The sequence below is a fragment of the Anneissia japonica genome, unplaced genomic scaffold (genome assembly GCF_011630105.1).
Source record: "Anneissia japonica isolate Jap-2015-1 unplaced genomic scaffold, ASM1163010v1 scaffold287748_len1686314_cov196, whole genome shotgun sequence".
Taxonomy (NCBI): Eukaryota; Metazoa; Echinodermata; class Crinoidea; order Comatulida; family Comatulidae; genus Anneissia; species Anneissia japonica.
The window spans coordinates 1,479,453-1,502,781 of NW_022727190.1; the positions used below are offsets into that span (position 1 = coordinate 1,479,453).

The 23,329-nt window shown below is 34.0% G+C and overlaps 1 protein-coding gene across 1 annotated transcript in view; it reads left to right on the top strand.

Moving 5' to 3' along the window:
• The first annotated feature begins 4,442 nt into the window (after positions 1 to 4,442).
• The window catches only part of LOC117113614 (B-cell CLL/lymphoma 9 protein-like), a 69,004-nt gene continuing 50,117 nt past the window's right edge, over positions 4,443 to 23,329 (top strand). Inside the window, exons 1-2 of the mRNA XM_033257010.1 lie at positions 4,443 to 4,873; positions 20,642 to 20,720. The gene's annotated coding sequence lies outside the window, so the exon portion shown is untranslated. The remainder of the gene's footprint in view (positions 4,874 to 20,641; positions 20,721 to 23,329) is intronic.

A 23,329-nucleotide genomic window follows, 5' to 3' on the forward strand; every position in this document is an offset into this window, starting at 1 on the left:
ATATGAAAGTACGCATGAGTTAGGCACCCTGATAAAGATCTAAGGATAGGTCGAACTATTGGTTTTCTCCAATAATGTGTTTCTAAAGTCTATAGGCCTTCATGGTATTCGTTTTCTATATGTGTTGAAGGTGGGTGGTAAGATATGGTCAAGGTAAAATCGTATATTTTGTGTGGTGTGCGGGGGAAGGTGGATACGTTGGTGTGTGCACTGTTGGGTCGCCCGAGACCTAGACCTAATTAATCCCCGTTAGGCCCATTGGTCATGTTACCTGCATAAGTGTCTTTGTTATTAGTCCATACGGGTTTTGTAGGCTTAACACTTACCCTTTGGAATTATTCTTTAAAAAAAACTCACGTGCGTCATTCTGCAATCTTCGTCGCTTTTGTAACGTTCGGTTCTCATCCGTCTGTATCGAAGCATTCACTTGTAGTAGTCTTACAACAATTAATTAGTATGAAATATCAGCATGCAATAATTTTACTTCTGTATTTGAAAGCATGACAACCAAAGGTGGGTGAGCATCACATAAAAAACAAATATCATAACGGAAACTAAGTTTGAAAACTAACTAAACACAAACATATCGATGTAGGCCTATGTCTGATATATGCCATCAGGCCGTCTTTGAGGGGTTTCATGTTTAGTGAAAGAGATTAGTAAGCCTATGCCACTACAATAATGGGTTCATGCACACATGTGTGAAAAACAAACATTTAATAACGAAATATTGGTTAAGAACAAGAAAACAATTCAACAAACAATACAAACAAACAAACAAACAATTGCACCGATATTGTGTCACTTGAAGAGCCAATCCTGCTTTTTTTATTTTGCCTAAAAAAGATACAGTTACCGGTATCTATTTATTCATTGTTAACATTGGTTTTCTATCTTATAAAACTGTCGTTTCATTCTTCGTTAGGCTCAGAATGGACCTTTCCGAAGTGTCAATCAAACTTAACAACTGACCAATCAGAACAAGACCGGGGACACGCACATGTCCCACAAACACACTTGTTGGGTGTTAGCAACGATATCCAAGGGGTGCAGATTAGCGGAACGGTCCATAACTATCGTCCATACGAACATTCCAAAAGTAGCTGTATGCAACACATACTTTAATATATAACATGCTCTCAGTTCCATCGTCGACGTCGCCAAAAATCGTTTTAAGATCATCATGGATGGCAAGAGTCATGCAAGAAATCAGGCTTCACTGCAGAACTTCATCTACAACTTTAAACTCTGAAGTTTGTGCGGGGTTGTTGACATAATTCAACTCTGATATGATGACATCAGCTAACTTCCCGAGTCGTCTTCCCTTTCCTGCGCCTTTATTTTGATCTAAAATTTGCCCTTGATTAACTTATTCCTGTGCAGTACAAGTGTAACGTGAAAAACGAATACTGTAACTCACACAGTCCCTTTTAGGTCATTACTAATGGAATATACCTTTTATGTACCTTCCGTTAGTATAAGTCATTTTATATAGTGAGGAATAGGCATATGCGAATTGTTTTAACATTTTACTTAGGCCTATGTTTATAATGAATACGTAGGCATAGAGTACAACACGCAGAAATTAAAAGTTTATTTTTTCATTTTGAAAATGATGATAATTAATGTTGTTCCCTAATTTATATGAAGTGAAAGTATAAAAAGAGAAACATTTCTTGTGGAATTCTTGGAAAAGAATTAACTTACATTTGAAACTCGCTAATGGTAAAGTACCGTGACGATAGGCCTACTTGTTCATGCTTATTTAAATTTAGAGTCAACAGAATCAAGTTATTACATTGAAGACTAATTAGTTCAGATTTTATTTTGTTTGTTTTGAATTATTAAAGTCAAAAATTGCGACATAAAAATTCTGTAAATGAACAGCTTGCAATTGTTTCTAGAATGTTATTCATGTATTTTTGTATGTGTAAAAAATTAAGTCGTTTAAACCCAAACATATATCTTTCAATTCAATAAATGCGTGTGGTTTATTATAATGGTATACGCTTCACATGGTCTTCGAGTATTAAAGTGAACGTTTCGTTATAAGGATGTGAAGAGAGGAAAACGTTATAAAACCAATTAGTGCATTAATAAGCAATTTGGTTAGTAGTAGTAGTTGACCACGTTCATGGCACCACGCGAAACGTTCCGTTCCCGAAAGAGGACGTGCATTTATAGGCCAAAGTTACCGTACTACTAGAAAGTATACAAGGGATTATGTGAGCTGGTAATGTAGTTACAGACCATGTAATCGATGATCAGACATGTTATACTGGACGTATGTGTTGCCACCCAATAATAATCATGATGACCTATACGACCCCACACTACACTTCGTAAGGAAAATTAAAGAAAAATAAAAACAATTACTAAATGAATATAATTGATAATAATAATAATGATATCGATAAAGATTCCGTTAGTGACAATAGAGATAGTGATAATGACAATGATAGTGATGATAAATATTATTATTAAGTTATATTTAATATTATTACGGTATATTATATAAAATGCATATTTCTATATAGGCCTATTATTACTTAGTTTTAATTATTATTTTATATTTATTAGGTCTAATATGCCATTTAATTCTCTAAATTAATTTATAATTTCAATTATTTTTCTGATTCTTTAATGTGTTAATTTTAAATTTTAATGTTATTCTGAAATCATTATTTTATAAACATTTTATAATTTTACTTTTTTTCTGTTTTGATTTAAAATTATTTTGAGTTAAAGATCGAGTTTAATTTTCATCGTTTATTCTTTTGTCGTTTATTGTATGTACTGAGGGTCCAAATTAATCAGCTCTGGCTGGATGGACAACCGTCACATCAATATTGTTGAAATAACAGTAAGTAAGTAAGTAAGTAAGTAAGTAAGTAAGTAAGTAAGTAAGTAAGTAAGTAAGTAAGTAAGTAAGTAAGTAAGTAAGTAAGTAAGTAAGTAAGTAAGTAAGTAAGTAAGTAAGTAAGTAAGTAAGTAAGTAAGTAAGTAAGTAAGTAAGTAAGTAAGTAAGTAAGTAAGTAAGTAAGTAAGTAAGTAAGTAAGTAAGTAAGTAAGTAAGTAAGTAAGTAAGTAAGTAAGTAAGTAAGTAAGTACCGGTAAGTAAGTAAGTACCGGTAAGTAAATATTATTATTAATAGGCTACAATAAAATATGCTCTAAATTTAAATTCATAATAATATTTGTTTTGGCTAATCAGTACATAAAGATAACACAGTCCTACGTGACAAAAGACTTCATTGAAATGATCGACTACGGTATTCATTCATTCATTCTCTCAGTTAATATCAATAAAACTCATTACAGTAAAACTAAAAGATTACTCAATTGCGAGTTAATTTACAAAATGTTATAAAATGATTATTATTATTTACAAATATTATGAAAAAGTGAAATTACATTAAAACACAGTGAAAACTACAAAAAGAGAAAACATACTGGAAATTATAAAACTAAAATTTTATCGCAAGACAAAGAAAAATCACCAAGAAGGGGAAAAGTATACCCAAATAAATATTGGTAAAAACAATTACTAAAACATTTCCATTTATTTGGACATATATTTGAAAAAAAAACACATCAACAGATTTACAAAAGTGGGTACCTTCATCAATGAATAGGTATTGAACTAAACATACTTACACTAAACAATATATCTGTAGCCACAAAAAATTATAATACGGTACACACCTATATAAACCTTCCCAAAATATTAAGTTTGAAAATAAGACGGGTAATACTTTCATGTAAGAGGGTGGCGCCAAATATTTGTCGACAAGGGGTCCAACATAGGGTCGAACCAAGGGGCCGAATAGAGCCTCTGTCGACGGCCTGGGATAAAAAAAAAAATCATTTTTAGGGTACAACGGGAGAGTTTTTATGGCTTAGTATGGTCCAAAATGTGCTAGACCACAATATTTTGGATTGACAATCAAAATTACGTTATTTGGTTAGGCTATGCAAATTATTATTTTTTTTTTAAATGCTTGATCTGACGACCTAGTCGTGCGTCGGACGTCAGGGGGTCCAGACCTGTCCGACGGGGGATCCCCTCGCATACTGTACAGTAATTCTATGATACAATTATAGCAGGCCAAAAATTAATAAGAATCAGTAATTGAATACAGTAAATATAAAGTAATACAACGGTTATGATCAATCAATTGCAAGTAAATCTCCATTTAGCGGGATTGTAACGTGTGAATTTTTAATCATGTAAAAAAAACCCCAAAAAACAATACAGTAGTCATGGACATGAGAGAAGGGACTATCACGCGGGTTTCTGCTTAGCCAATGATGACGCCTGTCTGATACAGACTGGGGAATAGAAATTCCAAAGAAGACTCGCCTTTACTTCCCCTATTTGCTCTACATATAATCGGTCGCATTACTTTCAGACACACATCGCCCAAACGATTTTGAATTCCAATGGCCTAAGGGGCAAAGCTTGCACACCAAGTAGGCTACTTCGGAATCCACGTTTCGGTATATATATAGGCCTATCGCTCGATCCGTGACTGTGATTTCGATAGTTTTCTTGCTTGGCGGTGCACTCAACCCCATAATCACTTGTAATTTCATTTTTGCAAAAGTTGAAAAGCGGCGTTACATTCAAACACACAGACTTCAAAAGAAGCCGCTATTATTTACCAAATTTGTTTACTTATTTACTGGTGTCAACGATAATTAACCTTCCTGTAATTGACCAATCAAGGATGATATTACACCTCACGTGACCTCTAAGTGACCTTGCTTAGCATTTCTCCATAACTCAAAATGGCGGACCAGCTGCATTGTCTGAACTGAATTTTAAACGTACGAAATGCAATCAAATTACACCAAAGGATGTATTTTGTAGGTAAGTATTGTTTAAGTGACATTTGTACGAATCTTATATGAACATTTCTAGTGTATATATACCAATGCCGAAGCGATAGGCCATGGAATTGGCAGCTGTTCCTCAGTGAATGTTGGTGTTGATAAAGGATTGTTTACTGTGTGTAGATAGATACCTATATAGCATGTCTGATCGAGACTAGGCATATCGCTTGGTATGTTCCTTGTCGTCTCACTTCTGGCATTTCATGTTTGTTTAACAGTTGTTTTTTTTTTGCAAAAAATGATCTAGTGATAAACAGTCAGAACCACATTTGTGTAGTGTGAATAGAGTGTCTGTGTATTGCATAGTGCAATATGAAAACAATTCCGACCGAAAAAAAGTGGTTTTGGCAGGTAGCTGACACTGCTGAGACACGCGCGGCACTACGCCGGAGTTAGGCCTGCCTAGTGAGTGCCGTGACAGGCTCAAGAGGTGGATGGCAAACCTCGGCCTACCTCTTGTCTTATGTTTCTTTATTTGATTGTATATTGTGTGCCAGTTGATTTATATTTTGACCTAGCTATGAATTATTAACTATTAATAATACCAACCTAGCCTAGGCTTTATAGGGCCTATATGTTTATCCTAGGCCTACACAGTTATTAAGTTTATTATAAGCGATGTTTTGAAATTGAAAATTAAAGATGACCGACCCTGGACAGAGCTTACCATTTTAGCATTGTCATTATTGGCTGAGGGAAAACTAGCACTTCACTCGCTGTGCTGCTCAAATATTGCCATGTGCGCGGATGATACCTCAAAAACCAGCTAAAATTTTAGTGGAAAATAGGTGCGTGGAATGGTAATTACTGCATAATACATCGTTTATATTAGGTCAAACCCTAATTTTTGGCAAAATCTGCACGGAAATCCTTATTTTCTGAAAATTGCGCAGACGGATTTCTAGGCCAAATTTTTGCACGAAGGATATATTCCCCGCGCAGGCCTTACTATAGAGTCAGGGCCATGTATAAGGATTGTAAGAGGCAGTAAATTTGTCAACTTTGGAACATTCAACTCATTATCTTGTCCTAATTATTTTGTACACAACAACAACATGTCAATGTTACACACAACTCATATACCTTGGTTTTGATTTGCCGGCCACTTGCTATGCCCAACAGTCATTGGCCGGCGCAATTCTATGGAGAACTCAATGCCACAACGCGCATGCAACCGACAATTAGCAGAGGACCTGCGTCGTCTACTGCTGACATTGAGCGGTGTAGGATTTGTACAACAGTCGTTTACGCAGTGAATTCCCGGCTTTAAGAGTAATAATAATTATAATAGATTAAGTTTCATAATTTTCATAATATCACAAAATATGAATGTTTTACAGATTTGCAAATTGGTTTTTACTGATGCAAACCCAACATAGGCAGCTACCTTAAATAAACTTTATTTCTTATGATTATTCCAAAGTTAATAAACATATTCAGTACTATAGCTCACATGGTGTAAAAAAAGAAACATTATTGATTAAATAAATATGTCCTCAAAGTGGTTCATGTATAGTTTGTCTGTTGGCATCATAAAATTTAGAAGAGTGGTACCAATAATTGGCCTAAGGAAGAGTTGATTCAATTTTGGGGTGAAAGGTTCAAGGTCATGTAAAGCTAAATTTTGTTATATTCATGTACATAGTAGAGGTACTATATGCACTTTATAGTAGTAGTAATATTTATTTTAAAAAAATGAAAAAAAAAAAATAATAATTATAATAATAATGGCAATTTGTATAATGTGCCCACAAAAGAATTTTTCACACATTGATTTGGGGGAAAAAAACAAAAACAGGCAGGCTCCTTAAACTTTATTTCTTACAGTTTATGTTAGTTTCAAGGATGTCAGAGGTTATGGGATTGTTGTAATAAAAAGAGTGAATGAACAACTAATTGCAATAGGTTGCAAAATAAAGAAATTTTACATTTTTAATGTAATTCGGTGTAAATACCGGGGATAGCCCACAAAAGTCTAGAAGAAGACTTATTTGCAGTGGGGTTGCCTTCTGGTGGTGATTGGGCAGTACATCCGGAGACAATCCCCTACTCTGTTCTTTAAACGTGTACATGGGCCAAGACCAACAGGCTTAGATATCTCATCCGAAAGACGGTGTGCTATTGTAACTTGTATTTCAGCCCTCCAACTGAAACACAAGGAGAGGCAGCGATGGGAATTGAACCAAGGACCTAGCGATCTCCACGGTTCAGTGTATGCACAGTGGCTACTACCGACTGAGCTAATTTGGCTGTGGCCCGTAGTTTGTGGACTGTGGATCTACAGTATGATCATGCGATTTCTAGGACTGGTGAAAAATTTCATTAATTTTCTCGCAACCAAAATATATACTACTTGTGTCATAGACACTTTGATATAGAACATCAGTAACCTTTGCTGGATGAATGGCTCTTGTTGAGCATTGTCTAAGAGAGAAACAAAAATTACCTTATAATTGATTCTTTGATTGCAATTTTGAAAAATAATTTTTTAATAAAATTATATTGATTGGTTTACTTTGTGCAAAATACATGGAAGAAATAAAATATTCTGCAGATTTTTGGCTGTGTTTAATAATTTATTCACGATATATTCCATTAGTGTAGACAAATCCTACTGTATGTTCGCTACTCTCCCTTGGGCCTGTTGTATACTAATATTGTATGATTTGTTAAAATACATTGAATTTAATATGCAATAGTATGCAGTATATAATAATGCTACTGTATATTATTATTATTCAGTTTCTTATTTTTATCATTGAATGCATTTTCATCCAAAGTACCAATCAATGATGAGCAAGATGTTATCGATACTTTAGAAGAATAGAGAATATTCTTATGTTGAAGATTCAGAATTGTTAAATTCGTTTGATAAGTGATAGATTTATTAAAAACATATTAAAGCAGGGTATGTTCAACACCTTAATAATATCTGCCTGATTTTACAGATACATTACAATACATATTACCGCCCTGGTAACTGGCCTAAGTCATGAAAAATAGATGTGCTTATTTACTAGGGCTACAGTATGTAGATTAAGCCTCGCAGGCCTATCAATTAGGCTTGGTGACCAAATTATCTCACTAAATTACACTCTTGGTGTTTAGTGGGAAGAAATTATCATACTCATGATATACTCTTACAATTAAGATACTACTTGCTGCACAGTAGACACTAAATAAGAATATATTATTCTTTATTACTTTTAAGGAAGTCAAACTTTTATGGCATTGTTCATTGATCACATCAACTTCAAGCATCATTTATAAAATCAAAGCTATGTAAAACATGGATTTGTATAAATATTATAAGTTGGGAATCAACTGATGCAGGCCTAGAAAAAGTGTGTGACTGCATAAACATGGCACACATTTTTATACTCTAATATAATATGATAAATATACAAATATAAACATTTACTTCCATGGTTGAAAACCCAAAAAATGTTCTCCAGACCTGGAACACTAAAATCTACAAACCGTTCCAAATTTATGCATCAGAAATACCAAATTTAGCGCCCCCAACGTTGGTAGCAAATTTTGCTATGTGATTAAGGAGAAATTAATTACTAGTATGGGTAATGGACATCTAAGTGATATGAATGACACTGATAGTACTACAACACTATTTATTAATAACAAGTCTGTAGTATACTGTAGCACATCTGATTAAAATTGCAATAGAAATGTTGGACACAGGGAAGTGAAGGGTTCAAAAACATTATCTGGTAATAAAATTCATTGGTATATTGTACATTTAAAGATGTACTATCCCTTGCAAAAAGCCAAAAAACATAAAAATCATTTTTAAAATTTACTTGCCCATTTTGAAGTAACATAAAAATGATCAACTTGAACATAGAAATTAGTGTATTTAAAAAATGCTTACCCATAAAAACCATCATTTTACAGCGAAAAAATGATAGCACTAAAGACAAAATGTCCACTTAATTGTAGGTTGACCAATCAAAAGGCAGTTTTTAGCATTGCATGCCTAAGTGAAAATCAATCTCTTTTTAGGGCACATAGAAAAAATTGGTATTGCTAAACCCCGCAAACCCTGCTTACCCCGCAAAGCTTAAAAAAAAAAAACTCCATTCAAACCCTGTGATAATGCTTGAATCACATAGTATAGGACTAAACTTGGTATCTCAACAAAAAAAATCTTAATTTTATGTTCGTCACAACCTATTTTTGGGATAAAAAGGCCATTTTTTGTATAAAAAGATTGCTAAACCCCACAAACCCCCCAAAACACAGTGCAAACCCTGTGATAGTGATTGTATCATGTAGTATAGGACTAACTTGACGCATGGTTCCCGGAATGCCGCCCTCAGCGGCGTGTGCGAAGCAACTCAGAGTCAGAAGTGGAACATGAATTTCGATTTGGTTTCGTAGTCAGATTTTCGAGAAAAAATTCAGCTACCCGTATTTCTCGACTGAGACGTCAATGGGAGCTATAATTTGTATGGCAAGGAGATGGTGCTACCCTTAATTTGTATTAAGGGAATTTACGCCCACAAACCTTGTATTTTGGTTATAATAGAAAATTTTTATTTTTTGGTGACGTCACACTCACGCTATAGTTAGCATGCATACGTCATAAGCTAGATTACGTCATCTTTTCCTGGTAAAGCAAACTTTCCCGGCGTGCTTTTTTCATGGATAAACAAACACCACTGCTTTGCACATGAGTGTCTTGTCTAGCTAGGGCTACAAGAGCCGCATAGTTAGCATATAATACTTAAACAAGGTACGTCTGCAACTTAATTATTCTTAGGCCTAGTTAATTTATTTCTTTAGAAAGTGTACTTTCTATCACATAAAATTGCACTGTCTACTTAGGCCTAGTCATATTATGCTTCATCGTCCCCTGCTATACATAGTACATCAGTAGGCTAGCCCCCCACGCTACAGTACAGACGTTTGCTAGGCAACAGAACGTGATTGCACCTTTCTTACCAGGTGTTCATGTAAATTTGCATAGGCCTATTGTTAGCTAACAAGCTGAGTGTATTCCTTTGTGAAAATGAGTACCGCGGGCCGCCACGTACTCATTTTCACAAAGCATTTGCATCCCCACTTGAAAAGAGGGAACTTCGTAATAGTTGTCACCATATCTTCACTCATTAATCACCGTAATTTAGCTTACACTTATGCATGGAGGGAGCACTTAAAAAATGTTCAATAATCATTTCACAACCCGACAAACCCCCAACTTTGTTCATGCATTACATAAATAGTTTCATCTTGCTGTACTCCAACATCACTGGTGCATGGTAACAACCAACTGGCAGACCATTTCTAGTCACACATTACTCTCCATAATGCAACACCCCTTGTTCCGTGTCATCTGGGTATCTCAGTAAAAAAAAAAAATTATAATGTTCCATTCGTAAGAACCTACTTTTTTGGTAAAAATGCCATTTTTTTGTATAAAAACATTGCTAAACCCCGCAAACTTCCAAAAACACAGTGTAAACCCCATCCAAACCCTGTGATAATGATTGAATCACATAGTTTAGGACTCAATTTGGTATCTCAGTAAAAAAAAATCATAATTTTATGTTCGTCACAACCTATTTTTTGGATAAAAATACCATTTTTTATATTAAAAAAATTTTAAACCCTGCAAACCCCCCAAAACACAGTGCAAACCCCATCCAAACCTTGTGATAGTGATTAAATCATGTAGTGTACCGCCACAAACTATTGCAATTTTACCTGCGCGCAGGCTTCGTAGATACATCGTAGCCTGATATAAACAATCTGAGCAAGGCTACACGAAACGAACCTACGAAGCAAAAGCATGTTGTTTATTTGTATGTGCAGAAAGACTAATGTAGCTTACTGTAATAAACAATGTATTGCTTGATAATTTGTGAATGACAAACACAAGTTTAGACCGTTAATTTAAAGTATGAAAAACGTACACTTAACTTCATGGGAGTCTCCTCTTCCACTCGCTGTCCACGGCAGGAACTTGTTTGTTTGTATTATCTTTTTAATTAATTAGCCTAGGCCTAGGTCTAGCTTATTTTTTATTTACATTTATTTTACCTCTTTTAAATGTCAAAAAATGATGTCCTCAATGACAATACACACATGTGAAAAGATTGTTCATCAAATAATATTTTGTAGTCTTGATTTAGTAAGATAAATAATAAATATAAAGGAGAATTAACATTCGTTGGTTGTAAAATTACCGAATGTCACATGGAAAACCCAATGGAAAATAAAACTTAGACGTCAGAGTGCACGCCAATCAGAACACAGTAAAGTGTGTTAAAGGTTAACCTCGTGGGAAATGTTGAAAAGCTGTGAGCGACAGTGAGTAAAAAATGAAGTAAATGCGGTCTAGCATGACTAGCCTTAATTCGGCAAGGTAGTGATTTCTATACTTCCATTTAGTATTGGATCGCTTTGCAGGTTCTGCTTCAAATTACTGTAAACAATAAACAACGTGACCTGTAGAAATCGTAATAATTTGTACATGATTTGTCATCAGTATTATTATTTAAAAGAAGAAAATTCCTACTACCAGAACAATAATATCAGATCAAAATTCTCCGAATTGGAAAGTTTACCAGAATAATTAACTGTCTGCTCTTCTCCTCTGTAAGGGAAAATGTAGGCTGTACGTTGGCCTAAATGACATTGAAATTCGAACATACTGAATGCCCACTAGGTTACCTAGCTAGCGAACTAAACACAGTTTTAAAACATGATCGATCTAATAATAAGGTAGGATATAACAAAACAATACAGTTCTAACATTGTTTATTAGTAAATTGCAACATTGCTCACGTGTTGAAAGCTGGTAAACTATATTTCAATATTGTTTACGCATTGTTTATCGCCCGACGATCCAGCCTACAATCATTGCAAAGCTAATTAAAATAGCAATGACCTTCGTATTGGTTCGTAGCTATGTTCAAAACGTACCTACGAGCAGATTACGAGCGGTTACGTGCAGATACGAAGCAATAATTTGTGTCTGTACTGTAGGACTCACTTGGTACCTCAATAAAAAAAAAATCATAATTTTATGTTCGTCACAACCTATTTTTAGGGTTTAGCAATGTTTTTATACAAAAAATGCATTTTTACCCAAAAAGAAGGTTGTTACGAAGGGAACATTATAATTTTTTAACTGAGATACCAAGTGAGTCCTATACTACATGATTCGATCACTATCACAGGGTTTGGATGCGGTTTGCACTGTGTTTCTTGAGGTTTGCGGTGGTTTTTTAGGTATTTTAAACAAAAGATCAATATTTTACCCCGAAATAGGTTGTTGTGAACATAAAATTATATTTTTATTTACTAAGATACCAAGTTGAGTCCTATACTGCATGATTCAATCACTATCACAGGGTTTGGATGGGGTTTGCGGTGTTTTTTGGATGTTTGCGGGGTTTAGCAATACCCGAAAAAATTGTGAAATTATCATTTCCGTCCGTGTCAAAAATTTTGAAAATTAAACAGCATAAAAAAAAAAATTGTGACTGGAAATACATTTTCTTTAATAAACCAGTTTTTATACAATATTTACAATACTCTTGCCAAATTGATAAAAATAAAAGCAATATTCTATTGTTCTGATTTAAAAAAAAAAAAATAAATAAATAAAAAACTGCCCATTCTCATCACTTTAAAAAAAAAATGACTGGTAATCTTATAATTTTTTCCGATTTGCCCTTATGAAGGTTGAGCTACATATTCAAAGCATCTCCTTTTTCTTTGCTCAGAGAAACACTAAAGACATAATATTGGACATAAAGTAGGGGGTGAGCTTGTACCCATGGTGGGCTAAATCTGATGAACTACAGCAGTTGTACAGAGGTTATCACCATTTAGTAGTTGTTTCTATCACAGCGAGACCAGTAGTCGCAGCGGGTTCCAGTCACAGTACAACCACCAGTGTTATAGTTGATCAATTGTACTTTATGACCATTAGCTATTAGTGGAAAACTTGTAACGATGGTAGTACGTACTGGTGTTAATTGAAACAAGTGTTATTAGCAACCTCTATGCTAAGTTTGAAAGAGGACGATAGCAATTACTTGTAGCATGGCAGGCAGTGTATTAACATAATACGGTAGCCATAACTGATGGTAGAACTTTGGCATTAACTGGTCTAATTTAGTAGCAACCTGTAGTAATATGATATAAAAAATAGTAGCATTAGTGCAGTATCAGTTGGTAAAAGTAGTATCAGTGGTAGTAATCTAGGAGCTATATCATTTATTATAGTATATTACTTTAATCAATTGGAAGTACTTAAATAATTAGTCAAGCAGACAGACAATAGTGCGGTTGTGAAAATCCCACCGGAAACAGGATATGAAAATGTATTTTGTTTAGTACAGTAGTTCATTCATAAAATAAAGAGGGGTAAGGATTGAAGTTAAAATTATTTTTCAGTACCAAGTACTATAATTGCTGACCTGTTGTTGATTTTTTTTTTTTGGTAGTGTAAAGTTTATCGAATAATTTCTTTATGATTTTAAGACATTAAGCCAACCAGCATTTTCAAGAAAACATTATTACCTGACAATATACAGACCTTTTTTGGTATAAACTGTCAGAAATAACAGTAATTAACATCAAACTTTACAAGAAAGTCAATTAGTATTATTTTTACCTAAATTACAATAAACCAAATTCAAAAAATAAATTTTACCGACAGGTTAAAAAACCACACACTTTCCAAATATGTCTTAATTTTGTTTTCTTTCTATCATTTAGATTTAAGCTATTTATGGTTTGATGGGATTTATGTTTGAGCATTGTTTCTTGCCATTTTTGTATCATCCTGTTTTTATTTTCCTTTTCTTTTATCTTAGCCTGTCGTCCTGTCTATTGTCTTCTATCGTTTGTAGTTTCTTATAAAATTAGGCAGCCCACCTCAAGCTTATGTTTTCGGCATCTTACCCTTCTTATTCTTACCATGCTTATCAAATGTACCGTATAAAAGAAAAGATAAATAAATGTACAAAAAAGAAAAAAGACGTATATGTCTACTTTCTCAAATTTATTGTATAATTGGAGCACATAATTTTTTGGAGAGATGTTTTCAAAAGGCTGCTGAAATAGGCTGATTTTGCCATTGAGATGCGCAGAAAATAGGTACGAAATACCAAGGGGCCATAGGCTTAGCCAGCGAGCCGTCTGGCCGTCTTTTTGGACGGCCTACAATTATTTAGGACGGCCACTTTTACCGTGACGGCTTGGCCTAATCAGCTTGGCCTAGCCTAATTTGGCCTGGTCTACCTTTAGCAAATCCTTTAGATTAATCAAATCTATCGAATGTTGCATTAAACTAAAGGGTAGACCAGGCCAAATTAGGCTAGGCCAAGCTGATTAGGCCAAGCCGTCACGGTAAAAGTGGCCGTCCTAAATAATTGTAGGCCGTCCAAAAAGACGGCCGGACGGCTCGCTGGCTAAGCCTATGGCCCCTTGGTATTTCGTACCTATTTTCTGCGCATCTCAATGGCAAAATCAGCCTATTTCAGCAGCCTTTTGAAAACAACTCTCCAAAAAATTATGTGCTCCAATTATACAATAAATTTGAGTGTTTGTTATGAGGCTGACACCGACTGTATGAACGGGATCACCAGATAGAAAACAATCGCTTCAACCTGCACAAATGACTGAATTGGCAAGGCTCTCATCCGATAGAACTTTCTATTAATTGACTTGTAACATTTTGATTGCAATAACATCTGTAGCTTGACTACAGTCTCGTTTTCGAGGCAATTCTAAGCCTAGTTGGTTCATAATATCAACCAAAGCATCTTTAAAATTGCCTTTTTTGAACTGTTTTTTAACTTCATGACAAACGTAATCCAAATAAAACGTTATAGGATAAATTTCTATTATTACCATTCGTTGTGAACTTCATATAAATTTTCATGTCTTATTTTGGGAAATCCGCAAAATACCGTGGTAGGTCGTTAGCTGTGTCTGAAGATACAGCTGAACGAGATACAGGAATGCCGGTGAGATACTGTACATACATGATCCTGAGACAGATAGTTCAGTAGCCTTATCTTTATCCACTGCAATTCACACATTCTAGCAACAACAACCAGAACAACGTACTGTACTTGCATACTACATTTGGTAGCTCAGTTTAAATGCTGCCGAAAATCTTCTAAATGTTCATAGGTAGGCTTAGGTTAGGTGAGAATAAAAAACTCAAGAGTGTTATTTCGCTTTATCAGAATGCTCTACCAAGTGAAGATGAAAACATTTTTGCCTTTATTTTTTGTTGGGATGGCCTACTTCCTACCCATTTCAAGCAGGCCTCGCCTAGGCAGGCCCTCGCCATTGAATTCAGCCTAGCCTAATGTAATTTCTGTTTTTTTTTTTTGTCTTTGAGTTATTGGAACATCATCATGAGATCAATAGAAATAACTTTAATCTTCAACTTTTTTATATATCAGTGTATAAGCGCTATAACTGTCCGCTATAATTTTTGTGTAGACATACGATAAAATTTGATGCAACCTTTCTCATTAACTTGCATCGGATAGTAGTAACCGTCGGAACATAGATTATGTACTGTATTGAAAGTAGAACCAGAGAGTAACAAGTCCCTGCTTTTTTATTATAACATTAGGCACAAGGGCCAAGGATATATACCAAAGAGCGAACGTAATCACTTTTCTAAGTGACAACTGCGTAACAAGACAACCACACACATAAGATACTTACATACAGTAGTCATAAGTCTCCTTATGAGGCTATTGGAGGTGGGGTTGTCATTGGTCATGAGAAAAGAATCCTGTTGCTGTGACACTACAGAAATTGAAACTACAACCCTTGGTATAAAAGGCAAGCATCCCAATGATCATGATCAGAAATATATCTTGTATATTATTAAACAATTGTATAATCAGGTTGACTATATAATAACTTTACCAGATCCTGTAAATATTTTTATGTTCTCCTTTCACATAGGAGTTATCTTAGACTATTTATATATTTTATTAACTTATTCTGAATTCCCACAATTTTGAATACAACATGATGAGCAGATAAAATGTGAAATAAATGCTTGTTTATTGAAACATATTTATATTATGATGTACAGTACATGCTTTTTACCAATTTTAATCTAAGTACCTTAATGTCAATTTTCCGAATACTGTACTTATATAAATCAAATGCCATTTCAGCAAAGTGTTTCTCTTCTCAGAATATATTTTTTCTTCTTGATCATGTGATATTGCAAATTTTATAGCTGTAGCTTTTAGGCCTGGGTATATGGTAACTTTACATTAACACAAAATTATAGTAAATGAACTCTGATACATATGCTAAACAATTATATTCAACAGGTAGTTAATAATAATTAAATGGTCTTTAAGGCCACTTGTGTCTTATAAAAATATACCAAATTGATATCTAAACTATCAAGATACCAAAAATTACTTTGGAATTTACAATGAGAGAGCAGCTTAGCTCAGTCAGCTTATCTGGTGGTAGCCACTGTGCGTGCACTGGACCGTGGAGATCTCTGGGTCCCCGGTTCAATTCCCATCGCTGCCTCGGTTCAATTCCCATCGCTGCCTCTCCTTGTATTTCAGCTGGAGGACTGAAATACAAGTTATAATAGCGCACTGTCTTTCGGATGAGACGTTTAAGCCGTTGGTCCCGTGTGCATTGATGGCCCATGTGCACGTTAAAGAACGCAGTACACTCTTCAGAAAAGAGTAGGGGATTGTCTTCTGGTGTACTGCCCAATCACCACCAGAAGGACCCCACTGGGAATAAGTCTTCTTCTAGACTTTCGTGGACTATCCTTGGTGTTTACACTGAATAAATCCAGTGCTAATGCCTGAAATTGGATTTACAGTGAAGGGATTTGTTAAACGAATCATTAATTATTAAGCTGGGCATTCTCTGCGGCTGACGGTCATCGGCTGACGCGATTCGATGAAGAACGGAACACGACGGACGACGCATGTGCAACAAATCGTTTTTAATGACGATCGATCCGTTCAGACTGCTACTGACCATCAGCAGACGGCGTTGTGTCGTCTAGCGCTCACAGGGAGCGGAGTACGACACAGTGAGTGGCTGGCCTTAGGAGCCTCAACAGTCGACGTATTGTACATTTATAACATCTATGTTACCCCATCAATCAGCGTTCCATAGTATTTAACTTGGTAAAGATAACTGGCAAGTTTTTCTTAATTGCCTGTAAACTCTAATTAAGTTTTAATTGGTCTGGAAATTAATGGCAATCACTTTTAATTAAATTATTCTAAATTTTCCAAATCTTGAGTATGTCATTTATTGACGTTATATTTCTAGTTTGGATTTATAAATGTAAAACTTAATTTGGAAATATGTTTTATAATAATCACACATTCAAATGTAATGTAGAGCATAAAATATATTAATATAATTATATGCAGTATTTTTATTTAAAATCACTTTTATTCAATAAGTACATAAAAACATTACAACAATTGATAAGAGGAAAACATTTAGAATACTTCCTATAAATAAATAATAAAACATTCTTGAAGAAATGTCAAGGGAGGGGACAGAGCCTAAATAGATAACAATACAAAGATGAGAAGAGGGGACAAAACATGGCAAAACAAGGAGAGAAAACAAACATAAACAAATATTGTGTTAGTAAAATAGAAGGTTAATTATTATATTGATATTTATATTTAGTAAAAAGGTTTTTGCCAGTAGTATATTGATGTAAAACGTCATGTCATCAAAGACCAACTATATCCCCTGAGCCTCCGGATCACTAAACCAAACAAGGCATCTCATCGTTTACATTGGGTAAAGATAGTAATATTGAGGTTGTCATAAATGATGATCAATATGACTAGCGTTCTGACGTACACAATGATAATTATATTTGTGTACTAATTCTTGTTTATGAAGTATTCATGGAATGTAATAATAATGATAAGATAATCAAGTTGAAAGGTAAAAATTCTACCTGGCTCTTGACTAAAAATTTCCTGAGGATTTGTTATTTATTTAATATCCGTAACCTTTTAACATGATCCTACATATGCACTGCACTAGGATGCTTTTTAAATGTCATGCTAAACGTAATGAATTGTAATCTTTTAAAAAAGAAGTGTCAGAATTATTTTCTGTCTACATGCTTTTTGATATCCAATGGCTTTCTTACAGTTTAGTTACTGTAGTTTTTTTGTTTAAGAAATGCTCTTTATTCATGTTATATTTTAAAACCAACGTAGGCAAAACGTTGCTTACCATAGGTTTGTACAGTAAAACTGTTAACTCCATATCAAGGTAGAAAATATCTAAAAGCCACCAATACACTAAAATGGTATACAATAATGAATATAGTAATTAAATATGTGTAGCAATTTAGTATGATTAGTGAGTAAAAATATTCCATTGTTTAAAATACACACTAATATTTGCTTTTAGACAAGTTAAAATTAAAAATTCATAATTTATTGATCTATTTTGCAGTAAAAACTGATATGCATGGGATTTACAAAAAAAAAAAAAGAAAAAAAAAAAATTAAAAACCATGTCAATGTTTTGGCATTTATATACTTACCAGAGTTGATATTCAATCATTTGTAAGAAATTATTTTGTAGTTAAAAAACACTAACATTTTAAAATTAATAGTAATAAAATGTATACAGTAACTTAAACTTTACAGTGCATTTTGAAAATGCTGATAATAATGTTTTGTGATATTTTGTTTAATATAATAAAATTACATAAAAAAATACTGAAAGGTCACTTAAGGTTAATGTATGCATTCAAGTAAATATATGCGAGCAACCTGAACGATTAAAGGTAACATCCAAACTAAAGCAGCTGTTTTAAAAAATGATGCTATCAATATTTGTACATAGCTTTATTATGGTTTATTCAAATATATTGGCAGCCTGGATGTGACATTTAAGAGTTTATCTGAACAACAGAATGCACAATCATATGTTTTAATCAAAATAAATCGTGGCTTCTGGTAATCTTGCATTCTATCTCTCAATGGATTATGATTTTGATATAGATTTATGCTCCAGAGGAAAAACAATTTTTTGATATGTTTTACAACTAATATTTTAAGACACAAAGAAAGAAGAGTGTTTGATGAACGGTTAATGAGATAAACATTCTTGAATATTTAAATTTGGGGGTAAAAGGTTTTCTCCCAGTTTTTAATATTCAAAAATTTTATATATCTTTTAAGTAACTGTAAGTGTTTGATAACTAAATCATAAAAAGTTGATGATAGATGTGATAAATACTTTACTAGTTGACACAACTTCTTAGAACTTTTGATGTTTAGTTTTTGATTAGCAATTGGTAGCTAAAAAAGGATACATTCCATAATCTGAATTTGTAGTTAATCCCATTGAAGACAAACATGATTAAGGTAATGTCTATTTGTAGTTGACACCGACTGTCTATTTCTCAAGACAGGCCTCCTTAAAAATACAATGCAAATAGGTGTTCAGTATAGGTTTGTTATTCACACACAAAATGTCCCCATGGAGTTGGTGTACAGATGCAATGCAATGTCAGGTTTCACATTCAGACATGCCTGTATACACATAGCCAATATTGCTTTGATGTGTTTGAATCCAGCTATAATATATTCTGACTCATCCGTTTGTTGTACCTTGTCGAAATGAATATTTGTGATCTTGTTAAATTTAGTTGCGAATACTATTAAATCCCTCAGCCATGATAACAAAATGTTAAAGATTGTTTATTGAGCTAATTTAAGAAAGTTGAATTTATTTGTTTATGTAAGGTATTACTTAAGAAAATATTTTCTCTTCTCAATATATTTATTTTCTATTATTTTAGCTATTATTTATTTAAGAAGTTTTGTAATAATAATTTTTAATATTAAAAATCAGTTGTTTGATCTCTCTCTCTCATTTGATTTTAAGTGTTTGGTCCTTATTTTTTTGAATGAGCAATTCAACGGTACCGGTATTGGTGGAGTATTTTTTCCAGATGTAAGCATTGCTTACTGTAAATCTGCTTGAATTCAGTTCTGTTTTTGTTCTAGTACCATATCTCTGGTTGCTATAGTATATGGTATTCAGAAGGGAAACTTATCTAGCAAAAGCCTGAAAATTTTCAGCTGGGGAAACTGGAAACGCCATACACAGGCACCTAGAAAAACTGATCAATTTTCAGCCATTCTAAGCTGCTCTGAGATGTTTATAGGACGTATTATGTATTCACAAAAAGTAAATAGAAAGTTCTCCCCCTTTTGGTGCAACAAATTGTGGCCAATGTGGAGGGGGTTTGGCCTGTCAGACAAGTTGCTTAAGCCTATGATGTACTTACATTTGACACCTTGATAATTAGTGTACAGGTCTCCCTCCAATTAAAGACCACCCTGGGACTGGGGTTTCCATGGTCTTTAGCAGCTTTGGTCTCTCATTAGAAAAATAAAGATTAAAAAAATCTGTTAATTTGGAACTACAGAATAGTAGTCTTTAATTGGAGATGGTCCTTAATTGGAGGGGGTCGTCATTGGAGGGAGAACTGTATATCATCGTGGGTCAATGACCAAGAGGTAGTGACATTATGTGCACTTCGGCACGTAATCATTATTATTAAATGTGCAATATAAACACCGTACATTAATATTATTATTAAATATTATTGCCATGAGCTATTTCGTTATTTAGATACGAATGTTGATATTACAAGTACACATTGAATACTTCAATTTTTTTCTTGTATTTTTAGATTCGGCTTTTATCAGTATTATTGTTCCTGCTACGAATGCCTTGATCTGCTAAATTTTCTCAATATAAATCTCCTGCATGTGAGTAGTGTATTTTTTTCTAATTTGTATTAAGTGTTATACTGATGATTTTTTTATTTTTTTATTTAATGAAATTTTTTTGTGTCACCTGTATATAAGCCGCACCTGTTTTAAGCTCTAAACTGTTCCTATAATGTTAGGTTTTTAATTATTTTGAAACATTGACATTATTTACAAATGTTCACATAAAGAAATTTCATCTTTTTCAGCCGATTATTAAACAACAAATAACTGGAAATGCATGTTAACTTCTGGCTACCGCAATGAAACAATGTATTCTTGCGCTAGGCAGCTCTAGGGAAATCCCCATTTCTTGCTAGACGGTCGTGCTACTAGAATTTTAAACATCAATTTAGTTTAAGTTAAAAAAAATCTAATAAAATAAAATACTTATTGAGTATATTTATCTATTTTAAACAATCATTCTATTATTATGGTGACTAATAATAGTCGGTATTAGGCTAAAAATATTGGTAATTCTAGGCCTAAGTCATCACTACTCACAGCCCACTGCAAAGCACGCACCATCACGCACCACGTTTTATAAACAAAAACAGAACTGGAGAAATATCGCGTGATACAAAGTTTACGCATGCACAGATGACGTATGCCTGCCTTCAATTAACTTCCAGTAAAATAATTATTACAATTTCAAGAAAACTCGTGTTTTATAGCATAAATCAATTTCACAAGTTTTTATTCTAAAATTATAGCGGTATTAATATTCTCTCTATAACGGTACAAGACACCGAGAACCAGACGTCGAACAGCAAGTTTCACCAGTCCATGTGTGTTTTATTGCGACATCGTAATTGAAGCAGCTCATGTGACCTCGAGAACCGAAAACTTCCGAAAAGTAGTTTGTTATTGTTTTTAGCGAAGCGGTTTCGAACAAAAACAGCGTATTTTAAAATTGTTTATGAGTGAACGTAATTATGAAAATAATTATTTAGACAACCCAAACCATTGCTTGAATGTCGTAGAAAATGTAGTAGGAATCCTTGTACAGCACTGTAGTGAGTATAATTACAAATACTAGGCCTTCAAACCGGTCCTGCCCTAGGCTAATTAATTGGGCTAGCATGGGCCCAAGCTAGGCAAACGGTGACTGATTTTCGCAGCGGCTTGCGATCTGAACTTTTTGGGAGTAGGTTACTGACCAGTGTATAGGCCGCACCCCAAACTTCGGGGGAAAAATCGCGTATAAAATTTGCGGCTTATACACCAGAATATACGGCACTTTTGGAATACTTAATAGTTATGGTAGTAGAGCTTCACTTGCTTTCCAATCCTAATGTCTTCGGATAAAATATATATGGTAAATATGAGGATATTTGTTCACATCTAATAAGAAATTCAAAGGGTCCGTACTAATATAATTAATAATTATGAAAATTTAGTTAAACCACATAGTTCTATCCCGTCAGTACGAAGTAACTTTTATGCGAAATATACATTTTCTTTAAGTTTAACACAATTATCGGAATCTAAAGGGATCATGTAAAACTTTCTACAGGGACTGTATGTTTTGTATGGTTATATAGTACATTAATCTGCTTCTAGTCATAACCTTCTGAACTGTGCATGACCTTTAAAACATCTGTGTACAGGTGAGAAATTAGTATCATACCCAGTAGATTAGCTACCAGGTTTTTGCTCTTCTGTTAAAAATTGAGTACTAGAATCTTTCACTATTTTTTCAATCAATTGAATTACACATCAACAGTGGCATGTCTAGGGGTGTGTGAAGGTTGTACGCCACCAAAAAAAAAAGCTCATGCCCACTAGTTGCCCAACTTTACTTTTTTCGCCCCATTGGAAATTTTCTAAGCAAAAGAATGAAATTCAAGTTGTTAAAAATTGCCTCATATCACCTTAATTTTGCGAGTTAGCGTCCCCTCCAATAATTATCGAGTCCTCCCATTTCACCATCATGGCCCCCCCCCCATCTGGTCTTTCATTCCAGTAGGCCTGAGCCGGGCATACGACCGTCATGCCGTTTGCTGATTGTCAGTGGCAGGCTGAACCAATCGTCGTTAAATATGATCGGTTGCACGAATGTCGTCTTTCTTTTTAAAATTGTGTCGGCCAATGACCGTCGGCTGCATTGAGTCCCTGGCTAAGTAAACTGCTTATCAAGATGCATTCCGTAACCTGCCTTAGTTTAAGTTTTTTATGGCTAGGTTCTATTGTAGTAGTCGTAAAAAAGGCCCTCAGTGCATGAAAAGTCACAGCACTGTAAAGGTTGCTCATTGAGACTACGATTTTAATTTTTTTAATGTTTGTCTCATATTTTCTTATAGCACGTAGAGACAATGCTGATACAAGGAACCTAATTACATTATATATTCTTTATTGTCCAATTAAATAGATTGCAATACATAATAAGGAAATTGAGTGTTTGGTACATTGCCAAAGACACGGTTTTACAGTAGTTATGCAATAGACTATTACTGTACATGAACGTGGACTCTAACGTTAAATTAAACTTTCCAACAACCCATATTCATAATTAAGCATTAGAGATAAATTTAACTATTCGGCAACCAATATTTATAATTATAATCAATATCAATTACTAATTACTAATACTAATAAATAGTTTGTTA